This window comes from Sturnira hondurensis, unplaced genomic scaffold (assembly GCF_014824575.4).
Source record: "Sturnira hondurensis isolate 20B ecotype Veracruz unplaced genomic scaffold, ASM1482457v3 Scaffold0020642, whole genome shotgun sequence".
NCBI classification, from domain to species: domain Eukaryota; kingdom Metazoa; phylum Chordata; class Mammalia; order Chiroptera; family Phyllostomidae; genus Sturnira; species Sturnira hondurensis.
The window spans coordinates 973847-996141 of record NW_028093273.1 but is presented as its reverse complement, the minus strand read 5'-3'; positions in this window follow the sequence as shown (position 1 = coordinate 996141).

Here is a 22295-nt window from a genome sequence, read left to right as displayed (position 1 = left end):
ACCACGAACGAGTTCAAGACACCAGGGCAACATTTAACACAATTACAAACAACAGATGAAGGCGTCAAATGAGTTTCTCTTAATGCTGCTTTCTTGGCCCTTCAAAAATTAGTGACATCTACCATGATTTCTAATCCCTTATTTAATGGACATCTCTGGAAATAAGTGTCTGCCAGTCATTTAAGGGGTGATTTAGGCACTAGGAGTGATAGTGTTCAGAAGGTTTAAATGACTGAAGACTCATTTATTTCCAGCTTCACAACATACATGTCGAAAGGCATGTAGTTCAAAGACAATAACCAAAGCAGATTGCAAAGGAAAGTATGAGAGTCAAATGGGATAGTGATTAGGCAAATGGAATATGACACATTGGTTAATAGTAAAACTTTGTTTAAACAACACATGCATTTCCAGTGGCTGTAACAGGGGAACATGCTCTTACGGCAGGATTCAAGTTGATGAGTGTTGCTCTTCTTCTAATTGTGTGCCTGAACCTACATTAAGACTCTAATAACGCTTTCTGTGACATAACCTTTTTTCTTTCCCTGTTCAGTAATGGTCGTTATATCCAAATGCATGCTTAATGTAAGAAATGTAATAATATTTCTGATTTTATATTAAACTTTGTGCATCATTGGTATAAAGTATACAAAGACTTCTTATCCATGGCAGTAAGTCCTTCTGTCCAATCTTGCACATTATAATTGTTAAATATGTTATCCCAGATCCTCTCTCATACATGTGTGTCTTACTGCTACAGCTAATTTGTGTGTGCCTCCTGGTCCATCAGCATTTGTACTACCTGGGAGTTGGCTGAGGATGCAGACTCTAGGGGGCCGCCCCAGACCTTTGCTTCAGCAGGTCCGTTTCAGCAACAATCCCAAGTGACCCACGCGCACAATAACCTGAGTAGCACTTGTGTCAATGTACGCCATTGAAATATACATGATGATTATAGGAGATTACATCTATTTGAAAAAAATAATTGCTCTGCTCTTCCAATAAAGAAAAAAACATACATATTTAACGCAACATCATTCTTGACTTTTACTGGGAAAGCAGTGTTTATCTGAAAATCAGTTTGTATCTTCTGAATTTATTGTGCACCTGACAGAGAAACAAAAGAAAAAAATACCAAGTAGTCTAGTTAAAGTAATTTCTTTCATTTCATTCTGTCAAGAAGTGACTTTTTCAGTCAAAAGTTTAAAAAATAGGAATGTTTATGGAAGTTTGCTAGCATCTTTAATGCAGGTATTTTATTCTGTCCAAAGAGTATTTACAGAGCAGGCACATTAGACTTGCTATTCATAGAAAATCCTGGTCAAGGGGTCTCCAATTGTATTGGCTCATCTAGGAAAATGAAGTAGTTTGACAACTGGATGTTTTTGATTGACTGCCAATGCTGAAACCTGAGTGAATGGTTCATAGTTACATCATGTTTTTCTTCTGTTGTCATAACTGTTAGTTCCATTCAGATTTCATCTGAATCCTGGGTAGAATATCTATGTAGTGTCCTGGAAACAGAATATGTTAGGTATAATAAAAACAAAGAACACCAAAGAACAGACTCAATGAATAAACCTTCTCTCTTTTTCTCTTTTGTTTTGCATTTTTTCAGTGGCATTCCTGTTTGTCGGAGAAACTGCCCATATGATTAATTTGTCCATATTGGGAAGTGATGTTAGGCAGCGTGATTTTAAGGCCTGTTAATGTGCATTAATACCATTTGCTCAGTCCCAATATAAAGATATTGGCTTTAGAGCTTTCAAAGAGTCGAGCCCAGGATGTTAGCCTGCTTTATTCTGATTGTTGTAAAACTACATCCATTCCCTGCTGTCAGCGCAAACAGCTTTTTCTGGGAAGTCCTCTCGATAAATACTTTTTCTCCCCCTTCCCTTACCTTTAAGTCAATCAAACACATGACACTCCTGAAGCTCACCACCCCTCTCCTAATGTCCACATCAAACCCCATTTAATTGCAATAATGGGGATTTACTTTGAGCCATTCTGAGGGATGGTTTTATCTACTGGGAAGCAGAGCTTGTTTCATGCAGCAGTGAAATATAAATATCTCACTATGCCCTTTTCCTTCCCCTTTCTCCCAGGACCTGGAGCATAAGATCAGATCAACTCAAATATCTCAGAAATAGTGCTTTCTGCTGGCAGTTATTATTTGGTTCATTTTTTTAAGTGACCTTAATTCTTTTCCTCCCTCCTTGTTCCATGAACAGCCGGAGGCACAGAGAAGCACAAACTCACCGCAACACCCATCCAGACATTTGCTAGTTGTGCCTTATGTTTGTACTTTTGACTGTTTGGAAATTAATTAAGAGATGTTGTTTCCAAAGTGCTTTTCTCTAAGTTCCTCAAATATTTAAACACTTTTTTACACATTTCCAAAAATTTCCCCCTTTCTCTCTGTTTGTAATAAGATTAATTATGTGAGGTGCACTGCTGCTTATCCCCATGAAAGAAAATCTAAAACGAGGGATTTCAGCTTCAAGAAGCCTATTTTGTCCTGTTTCCGATGTTCTAAAGGGATTAATTTACCATATCGTATAGCCCTGGAAGACTGTGATAATTGAAAACATCCATATTCATTGCATGTTCAAAGGGATCTGTCTGACTTTGTAATGTAAAAAGTGCATTTTTAACCTGAACGGGGACCTGCATCTGCTATTGCTTAATCCTATTAGTCCAACAGTCCCAAAGCTTTAGTGTATAATCATTAGCTTGTGTTAATCCGGAGACATGCCTCCAGCTTCAGCCTGTCAGAAGGAATCCCTGCAGGGAAAATGTGGAGGTGCTGATAGCACAACACCAACTAATCTTATCTTAAATGCTAGCAGCAGCCTCTATCTGTGATAGCCAGGGAATTAAAAACAAATTTTTTATGGGTATTGGATACCAGGGTGTTTCCCTCTGCCCATCTCATCTCTCTCCTCTCTCTCTCTCTTTCCCTTTCACTCTCTCTGTTTCACCCTTGCCCTAGTTTTCCTAGGTTCTTTGTTAGGGTGATACCAGTGATATCAGAACAAGGGTGAATGAAAGGAGGGGGAGGGGAAGAAATATTTTTAAGATATTCTTTCAGCAGTGGAAGCTCCTTGCTCAGTCGCTCACGATACTTACCAAGTCTTCTGTCATTTTTATTTTTTTGAATTCAGCAAGTTAAGCCAATCTTGTGCTTTGGGCTGCTCTGGATTATACTGTAAGATGACAAAATGTATCTTATAGTTGTCACTCCCTCCCATGGCATGGCTGTCTGAAGTCTGAGATCTGGGTCCCCAGGCCCTGACAGATGCTTGCCTAAGGAGACAAGCCAGTGGACGTAGAGGGCTAGGTGATGAGGATTCTATACGTGGGGAGGAAGATGACAATGCAAATTGGGAGCAAGAGGGAGTATGGGTTTAGGAGTTGCTGTAAGAAGTTTATAAGAATATTGTCCCTGAGTAGAGTCTAAAGCTGTACATTTCAGAGCAGAGTAGAATGTGAGTAAAGAGCACCTTCACTTTGGCAGCGGAGATTTTTAGAAAATGAAAGAGAGTATTTAGTTATTTATGTAACAAACATTCATTTATCTATTACTATGTGCCTAGCACTAAGACTCCAATAGTGACTGTAGTCTTCACTTTCATAGAATTTACAGTGGTGGTCAAATACTTTTAATAAGCCAGTGAAAAAGAAAACTAGCACATAAATGATTATAAACTGTGATGAATGTATGGTGCTCTGTATCCTGATATCTGTCTGCCTGGATATCATAGATCCTGCTGAGTCATCAGCAAAATGCCTCCAAGCGGGCATATTGAGAGCTCTGCAGTCCTCTTTTTAACACATTTTATTACAATTCAGCTACTCACCCTTTCAAGGGGCTGTAAGTACCCAGGAGGGTATGATTTTTCTCTAGCATCTAAGTTCACCCTGTATTAATTAACATTCAGAGGTGTTTCTAAATTCAGGCATTTTTATAATGCCATGATTTTTGGCAACATGATGTAGATACGATGCAATTGATAATTAAAGAATGTAATTTTGCTTATGCTGGTGTTTTCCATTGTGTAGTGGTTCTCATAGCATATTGGTAGTATACAGGTGATGAACAAATATTTTTTAATTTTAATATTTACCTATGTTGTTAGAAGCACCATCTATTTGTGACAGTGACTTGAAATTTCCTTTTGCAATCCACTTAACTAAAAGACAGTGAATTGTCTTAAAGATACTAAGTGGGTTCTAAATAGCACAGGAGTTGTGACTATACGGCAAAAATCTTGAGTATGGTGCTTGGATGACAACATCCGAACAAGGACATGAGGAGACGACTAGTGCTCCTCATGCAGTGAAGATTGGTACCTGTCCCGTCACAACCTTGGAGGAAAGGGTTGTCGCACTGGCTGCGGGGATACCCAGCTGCTTTGGTTAAGGAGCTGACTCATCAGGAACTTAGTGTTCATCTTACTGGAGTTAACAGTTGGGAGCTGTCGCCAGTTGCTTAGATAAGATAAAAGGAAGTCACGACAAAGAGCAGCTTCTTGGATGTCTAAATCGAAGGGTGACTGAGAAGTAAATGTTCCCAGTCCTTTTGATTAATTTTGATCAACTTTTGTTTGCAATAGACACATTTAAGTTTGTTAAAAGCTTTTTGTTATAGTTCCTGAAGGAAAAAAGAAATAAGTTTTCCTCTATTGCTTAAATACCTCCTTTCCATTCATTGATAGGGTTGCAAGAACAACTGCAGTTATAGCAAGACACACTATACAGAATATACTTTGAGAAAACCATCAAATCATTCATTTCTTTCCCTCCAAGCACACATCATCACCTGAAATTAGATTCCAGGCATTATCTGGAAAAGGATCACCAAATTACTAATCATAAATTACTGCTTTTCATTTCTTCACATATATTTACTGTGCTATTCATCCAAGGGGGCTCCTTAGAGTTTATAAAATGAAAAATGTGCAGTTAGGTTTATTCAGATAACCAGACAGCATGCCACTCCATTGGCTAAGACATATTCAGCACGGTGCTGGACAGTGCCTCGCTAGAAACTCCGGAGACACAAAGATGAGCTTGACATAGAAACTACCCTCCAAGAATGCACTCTTAAAGATGAGCCGTGACGTGTATGCACGTACTTCTTACAAAGGGTAGGAAGAATAAAAACAGGAAGTTCGGAGAACATACTATTGCTGCCAGCTGGAGAGATAAGAAAGTGCTCTCTCTCAGTGGTTGCCAACCCTGATCGCCCATTAGGCTCATCGGGGGAGCACTGAAAAAACACCAGTGTCTGGGCCTCACTCCCAGAGACTGTGAGTCAGGCAGTTTAGGCGGGGCTCAATCATCACTAGTTTTTAAAAGCTCCCTAAGTGATTTTAATGTGCAGCCAGGGATGAGAACCACTGCTGTAACTACTTATGGGCGAGAGCTGAGTGGCTATGAAAAATTTTAAGTGTAAAACATACTGTTTCTTATTAAAAGGAAAATGTCTTGGAATAGCTTACATAGATTTTCTATATTCTTGGGATTGATATAGATCAATTTATTTTAAATAACTCATCAAACAAATGTTTTCCTTTGAAAGATTGCTTCAAAAATATTTTGAATAAATTATCATAATCAAAGACAGTTCCTATAAGGCACCACATGCAACAATATTCTTTAGCACATTGACAAACTTTTTTTTAAAAGGGTTTACAATGAATATAGATTTTGTCTACCTTTAAAGGTCGCTCAATGTGAAACAACAACAAGAAGTTTTAATATATCTTCAGAATGCTAAAAATGGATTGATGTCATTTGAATTTTCCAACTTTAATTTTCTTCTATATGTAATTCTCTATTGTTGACAAGGATCTTTAGGCCTGATTGTCACAATGGAAGAGCTACAATAAATGGTTTGGGAAGAGAAGCTGTCCTGAACTTTACTCATTGTAATGGTAGAATGTTTCGAAAACCATCTTGGAGCCGTCCAGTTGGTTTGCTTGCTTTCTGTTGGCCCGACTACTTCTATGAAGAGAAACTTGGATGCTGGGAAGAAGCATTGCCAAATGGAGATGCTATGAAAAAAATCTCTTATTTTCTCCTAATGGCACCTCATCAAGCAGAAAGCTGCCTAAGAACTCAGCCTCCAACATTCTGGAGGAACTAATGTAATGCTCTTTTCAAAATTACCTAGTTTATTCTTTGTTATGGATTTTCTTCCACTGTGCAAAACCTGGCACATTTTAAAACTATCTTCTAATTCCGACTCTTCAGTGCTTTTCAAAATCAAATAATGATTTTCAATCTTTTTCATCTCATGGCACACTTAAACTAATTACTAAAATTCTGTGACATAACAAAGAATATATTTTTTGCCAGTCTGATAAAAAATAGGTGTAATTTTTATTCATTCACACAAAATGGCTGCTGTTGTATTGGCTGTTGTCATCTTTTAATTGGACAATCTAAGGGAAAGGAGGTCAGTGCTCCTGGCTAAGTAGTCAGGCATTGCGTGTTTTAAAAATTCTTGTGGTGCACCAGTGGGAAATTGTTTTAGAGGATTTGGAAAGGCACACAAGAGACTACCAAATGTAGGTGTAACTGCTCCTAAGTCATACCATGCAATTCTATTCTGTTTTTTAAATTCTAGGATATAATCCATGAGAAATGAATAAAGAAATGAATGAACAAATAGATGTGAAAAGCACCAGGACCACTATACAGTCACCTTTCCTAATAGTGTAAGTATTTCATTACTTTTTTTATTATTTGTAGAAACAAAAACAATAGTTTACTAACTGTTCTATGAATTCTATCTTAAGGATAAGTAATTGGGAAGGAAACTTCCTTAAAAAGGTAGAAAAACCTACTTCTCGAGTGTCCTAGGGAGCCACTGTAGATCAAAATGTGAGGAAGCGTCATATAAATGTCTCTTAGAAGCTTGTGCCGAGAGAGTATCGCCCACCAAATTCTGCATAGTTCTCCTATATTTCCAAGTCTGCAGTTGTAAAAAAGGTAATGTGACTGGTTTGCAGCAGGTAAATGTGAATGCCTGGATGTTATTACAGAGAGAAGTGTAAAGCCTGTGAATAATCTCCAATCTCTCTCTCTTTCTCCCCCTGACATGGCAATGAAGAAGACTGCATGTTTCAGATGGTCAGTCACAAGAAGATGGCCCTCTGTGTGACAGGGTGACCAAGGCAGAGCCTGTATGCTCTCCCACCAATCCACAGGGGTCACGTAGTGTGGCCTGAGACAGATGAAGGCACTGAGAGTTTTGTGTGGCTACTGTAGCATAGCCTGGTTGTCTTGACTAATACAATCCACAACACTGTAATGCCAATCTTGACTCTTGTCTGCATTAAATAAAACTAACTCTGCATATCCTTTTTAATTGTTGGAAATCATAGAAACCACCACCACCCCCATTAGTGGCTATCATATCACTCCCTCTGGAGCCAAGTCTCAGTGTGTTGGGGAGAGAATGCACGGAGACCGAGAGGGGGGTCTGTCTGCTTTGTGTCCAAGGGAAGTGTGTTGCTAATGCCCTTTCTGGGCTTGAAGAAAATAATTGGACTCATTAGGTTGCTTTCAGTCCTCTTTCCTTTAGCCTAAATAACCCTTGGGTTAATTAGACATGGTTTCTAGCCTTAGGAATTTTTTCTCTGTGTGGTTAGTAATGGAGAGAATGGTCATAAACTCAGTAATTAAATTTTCAGTCTTACAAATGCTAAGGAATGGCAAACTGCCTGCAAGGTGTTTTGAAAATCAACAGCCCTTGTGAAACTAGTATCTTATATCAACAATTCTGTAAATATTAGGTCACAATCAAGTTATTTCTGTTCAAGTGACAGAATAGTAGGTACCCGTTTCTACCTGGCCAAGTGTGCTGATCACTAACAGACAGAAGTGTGGTCTCTTCCCAGTCCTGGCTGAGCAAATATCTGGGCCTGATCCCAGAACAATTAAATAATAATTTCTGAATCATTCTAATATTCATCCAGGCTTAGGAACCACTGGTAAGGTGATCAGTAATAGCAAACTAGCATCAGAATCGGAATTTTCATTCTTTTATCTATTAGCTCTATAACTTCAGACAAATCATACAGCATTTTCCCCTCTGGATTTTGACAGAAATAATGATACTCTCCCTGCCTGGGTTTGTATGTACTTTTGATTCCAAACAAGAAAATACATGTAATTTTTAAATTATGAAGAGGAAAACTATAACATTTTCATCATCATTATTCATAGAAATGACTCAATCTCACTTCTAATCACTTTATTGAAGTAGGTATGAAATAAATAAGTTAATTAAGTGACTATGTTAGTGAATTGTCCACCGACTGTCAGTGCTCTTGAGAAACCAACAATCCAAGTGGAGTGACTTTGCTGGCAGACAACTTATCTCTTCCACTCAGATGTTCATACTTCTAGAAAAAAGAAACATTATGACATTTTGATGAATTAGAATTTTTTGGCTCCATTCTGGGCACAGTGGAAGTACTAGCAATGTCAGAATTATCTTCGTAAGCTGGCTCCTTTTTACTTTTCTCAAGGTCTTTAGGGCTTCAAGGATGGTGCAGCTAAATCCGAATAGTCTGTTCAACCGCACAGAGGGCAGAGGTAGGGTGGAGTGTAGGACAGGGGCTGCTTCCCACGTTTCAGCCCACTAGGTTTGAATCTTGACCCTGATCTTTGCTAGTTGTATGAATTTGCATATCTTATGTGACCCTCTTGAGCTTATTGGATTTTTTTTTTTTTTTAGATTTTATTTATTCACTTCTAGAGAGAGGGGAAGGAAGAGAGAAAGAGAGGGAGAGAAACATCAATGTGTGAGGGGAACATCGATCCGTTGCCTCTAGCATGCCCCCAAGTGGGGACCTGGCCTGCAACCCAGGCATGTGCCCTGACTGGGAATTGAACCAGTGACCTTTCAGTTCAAAGGATAGCACTCTGCCCAATGAACCACACCAGCCAGGCCAGCTTACAGAATCTTATACTAAGTTCTTGCTACTCCCAGGCACTCTGATTAGAGATCAGCATCCAGAAAATGCCCTCTCCTCAGAGTTTGCAGTCCAGATGAGAAAGACCAACAAGCAAAGGTACAATAATTTTTACTTTCAGTTGTTTTGTTTTACTTTCAATTTTTTTCATAGCATCTCCATTTGGCAATTAGCTAGCCCAGTGCCTGGCAGAGGAACTGTTCAGTAAATGGTAAAAAATATTGTCATTATTCATTATCTTGGGTGTGCCAGAGGCACAGGCCAAGAGGCATGAACCCAAGCCCGTCACCTAAGCCGGTCAGGCAGTGACTGAATATTGCTTATCTACACCTTCATGCCCGTGGCTGAACTTTGGCTGGGGATTAAGGAGAGGAGGGAGCTCCTCTGAGTACAAAAAGACCTTGAAAAGCTTGCCCTTGACCTCAGCTGTCCCTGCTGGCCTGAGATCAGACTCATTCTAAAGCAGATCTATGGCTTTGGGTTTGCTCCAGGACAGACAGGGCGTGATTCCAGATCACGATTTCAGAGCTCATCCTGGCCAGCAGTGAGCTGCCTGGGTTATCCTCAGGAACACCCTGGCCTTTTGAGAATCGCCCAACCAAAATGCCTGGGAGCTGGGCCAGACTCCCTCAGGCCTTTTCTGGTCTTGCTGTGGAGTCAGTTTTGAGCCAGAACCTGTTCCAGGATGAGAGGTGAATTGAGAATCACCCAAACATTAGCCGGCTCTCTCAACCATGGCTTTCTTTTGTAGGCTCATTATACCAAAATTAATAGAATAGTTTTTTTAAATCATAGAGATTTTTCCATGTGATAAGAAAATTATTATGTTTGAACATTCATCTTAAAAGGAGGACATAAACTCTCCTAGATTAGTGAAATTAATTAATGGCATTTTACCATGTTATCTGAGAACAGAAGATTCTGCCAAACTAGAGCTCGAATCTACTTGTCTTCTAAAATCTACAAGTATGCATAGTTTAAACAAAAACAAAAGGAAAAGGGAAAAAAATCCTCTTCAATGAAAGAGAATAATTGAGATACAATGTAAAGTGGAAGCTTTTTTATGTTTTTTTTTGTTTGTTTTCAAGCCTGACCTCAAGCATGACCCCATTTATTTGTTACCAATTCAGTTAACGACATCACTATTAGCTCGACATTGACGATGTAGAAATATATTGATTGGAAGGGTTGTCTTCCACTGTAGCTAATTAAGAATGCATCAAGGGTCAAAATCCTGTTGTAGGGTCTAAGTGCTTTAAAGAGAAGGGTTTGCCTGTATGAAATCACCTGCCACCACGAAGCCCCTGTTTACTTGCTTCTCATAGAGATACTTTCTGAAAAATACAGCAACCTGAGCTATTTAGGGCTGTGACATACATGGGGTGAGCTCATCCTCTGTCAGATAAGCTGCAAAAGTGTTTCAATCAAAATAGTGGCATTTGGTTGAAGATGTTTCCCCTTCTCTTCCTGCTCATTTTTCATCATCTAGAGCCCTCCCCCTCTGCCCCCACCTGCCCCGCCTCTGATAGTCTTCACTTCTCTCACTTGTCTCCCTTCGTGACAAGAAGGAGTGCGTCCACCGGGCCAATGCATCAAGCGGTGACACCGGCAGAGTCTCATTCCCTCAGACAGATGTCAATTTAAAAGGCAAGAGAAGATTTCCAGGCAGGGGAGAGGCTGTGAATGGAATTAGTCATCATTACCCTGAAAGAAGATGGGCTTGCTGTAGCTGTTCCCTCATCAGGCTTCTCATGACTATGCCCCGAGGATCACCCCCATCACTCTAAATAATCATGACACAGCCGATGTATGGGTTAAAATGATGAGCAGGAGAGACAGGTCTATCCCAAAGTAAATAGACTGAATTAGAAGCATTACAACAGTTAATATGTCAGGTCCCTGTTGGGAGGCCATAGATCCTGTGTGGTCTATTTCCCCTGCATATTGAAATTGATTGTGCCTTGGGCTATGGCAGAGTTGGTGGGGGAAGGGAGCTGACATTCATCCTTCCAGTCACATGGATCAAAGAAAGCAGACAGTGTTATGTGGAATTATTTGCTCTGAAGGTGCAGGGAATAGAATTTAATAGAGCAATGGGGTATAATGAAAGAAGCCATGAGTCTTAGCCAATGTCTCCCCAGGCCACACCATCTGAGGAGTATAAATAAGATCATGCTCTTACCCAAATCATATTTCTCTGGCTCAGCCTGATCTAAAACTGCGGGAACTATGCTCTCTTTTTCTGCTTCCCCACCTGACCAACTGTTTCTAGGAGACCTCGGGGACACTTCCCGTAGTTTCGAACACCGTCCTCTTGGCCACCATATCTGGGGTTCTCCTCCTCCCCTTCTGCTCACCATGGTGACGTCTATCAGGGGAGGCTGTCAGCTTCTGAGCCAGTCCCTGAGGTTAAATATTAAGAGCATCATTGTCACTTTGATGCTGCTTGCACTGGCCCTCTTGCCTCTAATGCCGCAGAGTCTCTAGTTACTGTTCAAATGCCTGGCACCAGTGCTCTTAATCCAATTGGTTCCTTCTTAAACTCAAGCAAATTCAGTGCTGCAGTGACATTTATGGAACTGATCTTTTTGTTTCTACTCCCTCATTGCTGCTACTCCACAGTCACCGAGTCAGAGGAAAGTCTGGGTAGCTCTTACTGCTCTGGTTTAAGTTCTCCAGAAACAGACTCAGAAGGAGATTTGTGCGTAGTCTATTTATGGGGAGTGCATGTGGGAATAATGTTCCTGGGGTGGGGAAGATAAGGAAGCCAGATTGGGTTTCCACCCATAGCAGGAGCAGTAGAATAACACCGGTGGGAGGGTGAGGCAACGGGATTGGGTAGTGGGGAGAAAGTAAACTGCCCTGTTGTTACAGGAGAGGCCTTCTCTGTGGGCACATCTGGAGCTGGGCCAGCCCTTCAGTGTTGCCCCTAACTGAGGCAAGAAGCCAGGATTTGTACCCTTATATCATTCACTTATTGGATGTGGACCCTGCCAAGGAGGGGGGCAGAACCTAGAGTAAGGTTATCCCATTCAGTTCAAGGCATGTCCCAAAGAAGGATTATCTGGGAGAGATGTGTAGCCACACTGTGCAACTGTGGGGAATGAGTATCTCAGTTTTAAAGGAGGATCTGGTTGGTGCACATTCAATCTCTCCGCCTCTCCCTTCCCCTATAGACTTTGTTGATCTTGGCCCTATACCTTTCCTTAGGCTGAGTTATTTACTAAGAACATCTTCAAAACCCTGCCAATCCTTCTCCTCAGTCGCCTTTGAGTCCTCAGATAAAGTTTTGCTAATACTCATTCCGGGAATACTAGTATGAGCAAAATTAGAATATGTTTCATTTGAGTCCTGGAACGCAAGGTGGGAAGTTCATTTGACACAAAGAATGTGAGACCTGAGTTTGAAAACCTGGGTTTTCCTCTGCCTCTTTCAACTCATTCTTAGATGATATTGAAAATCACTTCCCACCCTGGGCCCCATATGTGAAGTTTAGACTTAGACTAGCTAGTCTCTAAGTTCATTTTCAGTTTAAAAATTTTCCAGTAATATGCTCACATGGACATCAAAGAGGCAAATGGAATGATTTATGTTTTAGAGGACATTAAACTTTGTTAAAGACACAAAATGAAGCAATTAAGAAAAAATAGAATAACAAACCACAATGAATACCACAAGTTCCACAATAACTGCTAGAAGCAACTCCGTTAATATAGAGCAGGGGTCAGCAAATTTTTTCTGTGAAAGGATAAATCACGAGTATTTCTTTTTTTATTGTTGTTCAAGTACAGTTGTCTCCATTTTCCCACCATTACTTCCCCCCACCTCCACACCCCACATCCCCACATCCACATCCCCACCCCACATCCCCACCTCCCACCCTAGATCCTACCCTTCCTTTGACTTTGTCCATGTGTCCTTCATACACGTTCCTTGACAAACCTTCCCCCTTCTCCACCCCATTACACCCTGCTCTTCCCCTCTGATTACTGTCAGTTTGGTCTTAATTTCAATGTCTCTGGTCATATTTTGCTTGCTTATCTGTTCTGTTGATTAGGTTCCACTTCTAGGTGAGATTGAATCTTTTTTATTTATAGGCATGTATGGCCTCTGTCACCAGTACTCCACTCTGCAGTTGTAGTCATAGACAACAGAGAAATGAGCGAGCACGGCTGTGTTCCAATAAAACATTTTTTTAATAAAAACAGGTGACCAGTTGTGGTTTGCCACCCCCTGCTACAGCATGAAAGAAAAGAAAAAAGTCTTAATTGACACGATTTGTTATTTTAAGTGTAGTTCCTGGGTGCTCAGTATCGACGTCATCTGGGAGTGTATTAGAGATGCAGAATCTCAGACAGCACATATTCAGACCAGCTGAATTATGATACTTTTCAAAAATACCCCAGGTGATTTACATGCACAACACAATTTGAGTAGTACTCATCTGATCTAATCTCATTTTCACAAGTGAACATCCTGAAGCCCAAAGTGATCAAATGACTTCTATAGGGTCGAACAGCTGGTTTTATATCAAGCTGAGTTTAGGAGTATCCTTTTTCATTCTGCAAATATTTATTAAGCTTTTACTACATATTGGGGAAAAATACCTGTCTTCATAGAACCTATATTCTCTTTGAAGGGAAATAGGCAATAAAATTGAAATGTTACATGGCAAATTACACATCAATAAATGTTTTAAAAATAAGTCAAAGATATAGAATATAAAGCAGTGGGTATTACATAATATTACATAAATTTGTTTAAAAATATCTTGTTGAGAAGATAATATTTGAGCTATGACTCGAAGGAGTCAAAGGGACCAGCACATAGATATTTAAGGAAGAGACTTCCAGACACAGGAAACAGCCGGTACTAAGGCCCCATATTCAGATCATGACTAGTATGTTCAAGGAACGATAACGCAGCCCTGTGTCTTGGAATGAAGTGAAAGCAGAGAGAGTTAGATGGAAACAAAGTCCTGAGGGCAGAGAGAGGTGATGGCTAGGAGGAGGACAGAGGGCACAATTGTGTAGGGCTTCATAGATTGGTTGTGAAATTTTGCCTTTTATGCAAACTAAAGGTTTTGAGCAGATGGCAACATGATCACTCCGAGTGCTGTGTTGAGATCAGAGAGCAGGTGGAGGATGTTAAAAGAGGGAACAGGGAGACAAGCCATTGCAATAATGTGCAGGAGACATGCTGAGGGCTCATTCAGGAAGCAGTGAGAAGTGATTGGTTTTGGGATTCATTTTGAAGACAAAGCAAACGTGTTTTTCTCATGGATGGATGTGACGTGTAAGACAAAGAGAGGAGTGAAGGATGAAGAGGACATCAGTTGACATGGAGGGAAATATAGGAGCAGGTATAGGAGTGATGGTCATGAATTTAATCTTGCTAGGATAAATTTGACTTGCCAAATACGCATCCAGTTGAGTAGGGAGCTGGACATGCCGGTCTGAGTTCATTGCAAAGGTCTTGGTTGGATTTCTAGATTCACAGATACAGTGTAGAAATGGCATTTTGGGTCATGCAATTAGATGAGATGATCAAGGAAACGGGTGTAGATAAAGAAGGGGTCCATGGACTCTCGAACTAAAGAACTGAAAGAGATGAAAATGAACCAGCAAAGCACACTGCATCCTGCTCTTCCTCTTATGATGGAGCCACAGACAGGGAGCATCTCCTCAGAGACTGAGTGGCTCCTGAGAGTTTCCACCAGTGCTCTTCTCTCTTTACCTGATACTGGTTGTCATCTCCTCCAGCTTCTGGCTGTTGCACCTAAGCTTGCTTTACTACTCCACTCCTACCAGATACTGGGGACTAGATTTAAAAATGTTGTGAGTTCCTGAGAGTTAAGGGCTTATTTTATGTATCTAAAGATCGTTCTCCTGGTATAAGTGAAGTGTTTTGTGTTGAGTTTGTATTCTACCATAGAAAGGGGAATGGGCACCAGAGCTATTTTCTGTTCTCAGTCCATTAACTCTGATGATTTCACATTAATTTAAAAAAAAGAAGAAGACAAATTAACACACATAGTGAATGTTTTATTTCCAGGCTGCTCTAAATGTTTATTGTTGCCCCTTATCAAGTCATAAAATGATATATCATAATATTGATTCACTACTATGTATGAATATTGAGGTTATTTTTATTTTACCTCTAATTCTTCTAAATATATAAAAATCAAACACATTTAAGATGGACTTTTTCTTAAAAATTTGTGGTTATTTTTAATCTTTCAGTGTGCACAGTTATTAGGGAGAAGTCTCATGCTAATATGATTCTTTTTCTTTTATAGGGAAACTGTTCTTTCTTTTTGAAATATTTTATAAGCATTATTTTTTTAGCCTTGGCTTGTAGAATGACAATTTGACATATTTAACTATGGATTTGTACTTATTCCCCAGGTGGAAATTTTATGTCTTCCACTCTGTAAAATTTTTCTATTATTTCATCAGTTATATATATTTCTATATTCTGTATATTTTTTCTTGATGCTTCTATTAAATGGATCTTGAGTCTAATAGATCTATTCTCTGCAACTCTTAATTTCATTGTACTTTCCACTTTTTTCTTTCACACCATGTTCTGTGAAGTCCTTTGGTGCGATGGCTTAGCTCCCTTATTTCCTCTTCAGTTTAGTTCATTTTGCTGTTCATCTTACCTTTTAGATTCATTTTTATTTTTATGTTCTCCACATTATTTTTCATGAAATATTTTTCTAGTTTACAGTAATGATAAGCATTCATATAATATCATTATAGACTTAGTCTGCTTGCTTTATTAAATATTTTCTCATATGTCAGTTTTCTAGGTACTGAATTAGGGCTTTTATATAGTTTTGGTTTTCTTCAGATATTTGCTGGTTCAGAGATCATCTGCTCATATTTTTCAGGACCATTTTCTGTTTGCCTATTCGTGGATGGGATGCTTTGACTACAGAAGGCAGAGTTTGAAGTCATACAAATACGTCAGAACATGATATGCTGGCAGCCTGTGTTTTGGCTTTGAAGGCACTTCCCCTGCTTCCTCTGCGTCTACAGGCACCTGCAGTTCTCTGGCTTTTGTGATTGTAGAAGTGACTACCCAGTGGATGCATCTTGGGAGCAAATACGGTTATTTTCTCCTCTCAAGATATTTGTAGAAGGTGATAGATAATTACCTGAAATTTCATTATCATGACTTCTATCTTTTGACCCCGATTATTGCTCAAAACTACTCTGATCTTAACACCATTTATTTGCTTTGTATTTGTGCATTTCATTACAATATTGTGTATTCTTCAGTTCCTCTTTCATTACGACTGGCTTTCTGTTCTTCAGAAATTCATCCAAATTTTGTCTTCCCCTAAGATAATAATTTTATGTTTCCTGATAACATTTAAAAATATTTAAAATAGTTTTTTTTTTCATTTCAAAGGATTTTTGGACTCAGTCCACTCTGCTTTAATAGCTTTGTAATGCAAATTATGATGTTTCAGGGACATAAATTGTAGACCAAAACCCCCAGAAGCTTACACAGAAACACAGGCTGGTGGTTCAGGTCTACTTTGGGGGTTGCTGTTATAGTGAGAGGATGGGTGTAAGAAGGCAAGCAGGAGATTTCCAGAGACTGATTTGTATTCCAAGTTGAGTAGTAAATCTTTACTCCTCAGTTAGTCAATTAAGGAGAAAGCCAGCAGCAGTATAACAAAGAATGAGATAGAATCCAAATTAGGGAATACTTCAAAATGCGTCCTGTAAGTCTTAACACAAAACCTCTTCTAAAAGCACAGGACACAGGTCACTATTTGATGGTGGGCAAGAAGTTGGAAATAGTAACCACGTTGATAAGCAAGGTTTCGGTTAATTTAAATATACTGTTTACTGAAATGGTTGACATTTCATTGCAGCCTTCATGGGAAGAGATTGCAGTTACAATAGAACTAAATTTTTAGGCCAAGACTTTTCTATGTTATATAAATAATACTAATTTTATTTTTTTGAACCCTCTCAATGTATCCACCCCCAGACTACATTCTCAGAGAATTTCGGAAACCGTTGAAGATATATTCGTCATAAAAACCCCACAAAATTTCAACACATGTAAAATTGGACGTTAATGCTATTTTAAAAAGCCCATTTCCAAAAGTGCACACCAACATCATACAATGTGAAGGGAATTCATTGAGGACAATTCAATTTTAAGAATTCTTTATACTTTCTTTCTTTCTTTTGCAATTGATTCCAGAGAGAGGGGAAGAAAGGGAGAGAGGGAGAGAGAAAGAGAAACATTGATGTAAGAGAAAAACAATGATCAGTTGCCTCCGGCACATGCCCCAGCCAGGGATGGAACCCACAATCTGGGCATGTGCCCTGACTGGGAATCAACTCTGTAAACTTTCGGTTTGTAGAACAACATCCAACCAATTGAGCTGCTTTGGCTCAGTACAATTTTAGGAATTTTAAAAGTTTTATTCCATTTTATGCATTTCAATTTGAAACTAGGTATCGGGAATAATATAATTTTGTAAGTAGAGGGAACATTTGAAATAATTTTAAATAATGCAAAATCCTGAGTGTCAGAGGTTTTGTTTCAGGTGGTTTTCAGGGGCCTTGGAAACACGGTGTGAACAATCTCCCAGGTAATGTATGACATGTAGCAACATTTCAGAATCAATTACCGATTTAGAAACCTTCCTGGATTCTTCATGGTCCCTTCGTTTATAGAATATGCAGCATATGTATTCTTTTCATTATTATTAGAATTCTAAACTTCTCTTAAAATATTTCCAGATCCCAATTTTAGGAAAATGGTGCACAAAAAATTAACTATAGCAGAAACAAACCTATCTCCATGGAATCTACATAGCCTAAGGGTCTCTTTCCATTAAAAAAATATTTCAACAAATGTTAGAAACACGACCAAAGAAAAAGAAAAACCTCAAAAAAAAAAAAAAGACTAGCTTTTGAAACTGTCATTACAAGTTTACAAAAACAGGAAACATCTGAGCTGTAGCAAATCCTTTGATGAAAATTTGCAAAGCTAACTCCTCACAAAGAGAACATAAACTAAATCTCGTCTTCAACATGATCATTGACTGGGTTCATTGTCGTTCTGTAACTAAGCTCTAGAAATCACCCACCGATTTTTCACAGTGCCACTCCTGGGTATTACTGGGGTATCCATATTTTTGCCTTTAGTCTCGATTCTTTTAACAAAAGTGAAACATCTCACATTTTCTTCTTTTCCTATTCTCTCTTTCTACCCCTCCTCCCAACACTTCCCTCCTCCCTCCAAGCAAATATCAATAGGACAGAAAATGTGCATTTAAATGCTGTGGTCATTTTCACAAAACCTGCAACAGAAAAGATTTAAATTGCCCAATTTCACCACTCTACTCCCTAGATTAAAATATTTCAAAGGCTTCTCATTTTCCTTAGAATAGAATAAAAATCCAATATGCTGGCTACTCTCTGTTTGCCATCTTTTCGTCCCCCATTTTCTTCGTCCTTTCCTGCTCTGTCTCAAGCAAGACACAAATGGGCGGCAGTGGTAGGGCATCAGGAAAAAGTGTTGGGGTCCAGTAGAACCGACAGCAATGGGTTTAAACTGAATAGGGCTACTTATAGGTGGATGTTTTTTTCAATAAAAACAGTCAGCCTTTCTTATCCATGGGTTTGTCATTAGTGGATTCAACTAATCTCGACCCAAACATCATTTTTACATTTCCAACCGCAGATTCCCAGCCACCATTGAACATAATGTTTTCCATGGGGGTGGTTGAATCTGCGAATGCAGATGGTAAGTGCCCACTGTAAAGTCAAAAGTTATATGTGCGGTTCCAACTGCCCCATATTCCCGCATTGTTCAGAGTCAATGGTATTTTTTTTCCTGCTGCCTCCCACTTGTTTTTTAATTCTCCCTCACCAGGTGTGAGTCTCCTCACCCCTAAGGCCTCAGCTCTAACAGGCCTCTAGGAGTCCCTACCCTGACTCCCTGGATGGTGACAGCCTCTGCCCGATGAGGCTTGCCTGATCCCTAAATACTGCCTACGTATCCGTAAGTATCCCTTTTATTCAAGTCTCTTTGTTAAGCCATCTGAGCGCGTTTTAGGACCTTGACCAACGGGATGAGTTTGTCAGATCTTCCAGGATCTAGCCTCTGCCTTCCTTGCCCACAGTCCACTGTCTATTCCAGCCACGACATCTCCGACCCACGGCCTGTGCTGCCTCCTTTGCCTGACTTGGTCGTCCTCAACCTTCTTACCTGGCTAAGTCCCTCCTTCCCATCTGTCACGTTGCCGTGTATTTGAAATGCTTTGTGCATCACTATCCAATGAATATTTGACATTAAATAAAAGTTGTGTGGTTGAGGAGAGTCACACCATGAAATTACCACGTCAACAATTTAGCCCAAGGATAGAGCTATTGAAAATGCAGATGATTTGCTGCCTTGTACATATTTTTTCTTATTATTTGGTTTAGCGGATTGGACATGCTCACAAAAATTATTTTAACCTAGTGGAAAATCAAGTAAGTTTGACCCCAAGCCCTTATTAATGTTTACTAGATATATTGAATCCTTTTAAAATTTTAGAGGAGGTGTATTGGATGCTCGAAGAGGAGACTTCTCACCTATGCCGTGCAAAAATTTCATTCTCCTCCTTAATGCCTCCATGTACTTCCAATAAAATTTTGAAAGATTTAGAGTGTGTTGCTGTATGATTTTGTGCAGTATATGCAAATAAAGTAAGAGGTGAAAAACTGGAATGATGTAGAATATTAATTGTTGTTGTGAGTTGACTTTAACTTGCCTGGTTTTGAAGAAAATACTAGGGAATCAGGAACAGAAAAAAAATTAAATTCCTGATGATCATTATTTGACACTGGATGTGCACAGCTGTATCTTTTTGACTTGACAACCTTCTAATTTGATCTCAATGAGCATCCCCTGTGTTTGTGAGCATCTTGAGTATTTTTCTTCTACTGGCCTCTTGATTGGAGCAACAGTCCTTCTACTTGTACTTACACAGCATCTCACCTCGCTCTGAGCTCCTTTACATACATTATGGAATCTTGACCCACTGAGGTATGTACACAGAGTAGAAGCTTAGAATGTTAAATGCCTTGGGGAAGGCCAGAGGGATCGAATGGGGGAGAGTTTTAAAATCACCTTGGGTTTTCTGTCATAATGTTTGGTCTTGCATGTTTTATGTTGCTGCTGCACATAGCCTTGGTTGTCAAAAATTTGGGGTGTCATCATTTCTTATGCTTCTGAAAATAGACTTCTTGAAAAATGAAAAAAGAAGAGTGGACATTGAAATTGGGCCCAAACAAAGAAATGTATCTTTTTGTTTAAAGTGCCAAGTATTAAATGTCTTACAAATAATAGGTATTTTATAAATATTAGTTGCCTTGAAGAAGTTTTTGCCTCAAAACAAACAAACAAACAAACAATTGAGAAGATTGCATCTTGTTAAAAATCTGCCATTTGGTATGTGATCAAAGAGCAAAAGTTGCTGCTGACCCACATAATAGGGTTTAGTTATACAGCTCTTGGGTCTGTTATCCTTCCTGAATTACAACTTAAAGAAGTTTGACCATTAATTTTAATATCATTTATTGCATTTAAAGAGAATCGGGACCATCTCATTTCTTTTTTTAAATGTATTTTATTCGTTATGCTATTACATTTGTCCCAATTTTTCCCCTTGGCCCCCCTCCACCCAGTACTCCCTTCCCCTCCAGCAGTATTCCCCTTAGTTCATGTCCATGGGTCATATATATAAGTTGTTTGGCTTCACATTTTCTATGCTATTCTTAACCTCCCCCTGTCTATTTTGTACCTACCAATTTATGCTTCTTAATCTTTGTTCCTTTCCTCCTTCCCCCTCACAGCTGATAACCCTCCAAGTGACCTCCACATCCATGATTCTGTTCCCATTCTGTTTGTTTGCTTGGTTTGTTTTTTAGATTCAGTTATTGGTGGTGGTGAACTTGTTGCCATTTTAATGTTCATAGTTTTGATTTTTTCTTTTTCTTAAATTTAAGTCCCTTCAACGTTTCATATAATAATGGCTTGGCAATGATGAACTCCTTTAGCTTTACCTTGTAAAGTGCTGGGAAGCACTTTATCTGGTCTTCCATTCTAAATGATAGTTTTGCTGGATACCCTAGGTTGTAGGTCTTTGCTTTACATCACTTTGAATACTTCTTGCCCGCAAAGTCTCTTTTGAGAAATCACTTGATAGTCTTATAGGAACTCTTTTGTAGGCAACTTTCTACTTTTAAGATTCTCTGTCTTTAAGCTTTGACATTTTAATTATGATGTGTCTTGGTGGCATCCTCTTTGGATCCAACTTGTTTGGGACTCTCTGTGCTTCCTGGACTTGTATGTATATTTTCTTCACTAAATTAGGGAAATATTCTTTCATTATTTTTTCAAATAAATTTTCAGTTTTTTGCTCTCCCTCTTCTCCTACTAGTACCCCCATGATTCTGATGTTAGTACATTTGGAGATGTCCCAGAAGCTTCTTGTTTTAGCCTCATTTTTTTTGAATTCTTTTTTCTTCTTGTTGTTCTGATTGAATACTTTTTTCTTCCTTATTATCCAAATTGTTGATTTTATACTCAGTTACATCACCTCAATTATTGATTCCCTGTAGGTTTTTCTTTATTTCATTTAATGTAACCTTCATTTCGGCCTGGGTCTTTTTTATGCTGTTGTAGTACCCAATGAGCTCTTTGAGCATCCTGATAACCAGTGTTTTGAACTCTGCATCTGATAGGTTATCTCTCTTTCGTTTAGTTCTTTTCCTGGAGTTTTGTTTTGTTTTTTCAGTTGGGCCATGTTTCTTTGTCTCCTCTATTTGGCAGCCTCCTTGTGTTTGTTTCTATATATTAGGTAGAGCTGCTTTAACTCCCTGTCTTGTGGCATATTGTAGAAGAGTGGGCCTACAAATTGTCTGAGGTGGAGCTTTAAGTAATGGCCAGGGTGGGGCAACTTGATTCATGGCTTTGTGGCTCTGTAGCCCTGTGTGAGGGGAACATTCAGAGAGGGGAGAATGCTGCTGCCTGGCTTCTGGAGGTTTGCCTGGGAGGAAGTTGTCTCCTCCCAGTACTTGCCCTGCTTCCAGTCTCCTCACTTTCTTCCCCTATGCCACTTGTGCCCTTCTAGCTCTTGCCCTGATGCTGAATCCCAAAGAGGTGGGTCTGAGTAAGTCTTAAATCTGTGAGGGCCCTTTAAGATGAGTCTCCTGATTATTTGGCAGTTTCTTGCACTGCCGCAACTCTCGCTGGTTTTTATAGCCAGAAGTTATGGGG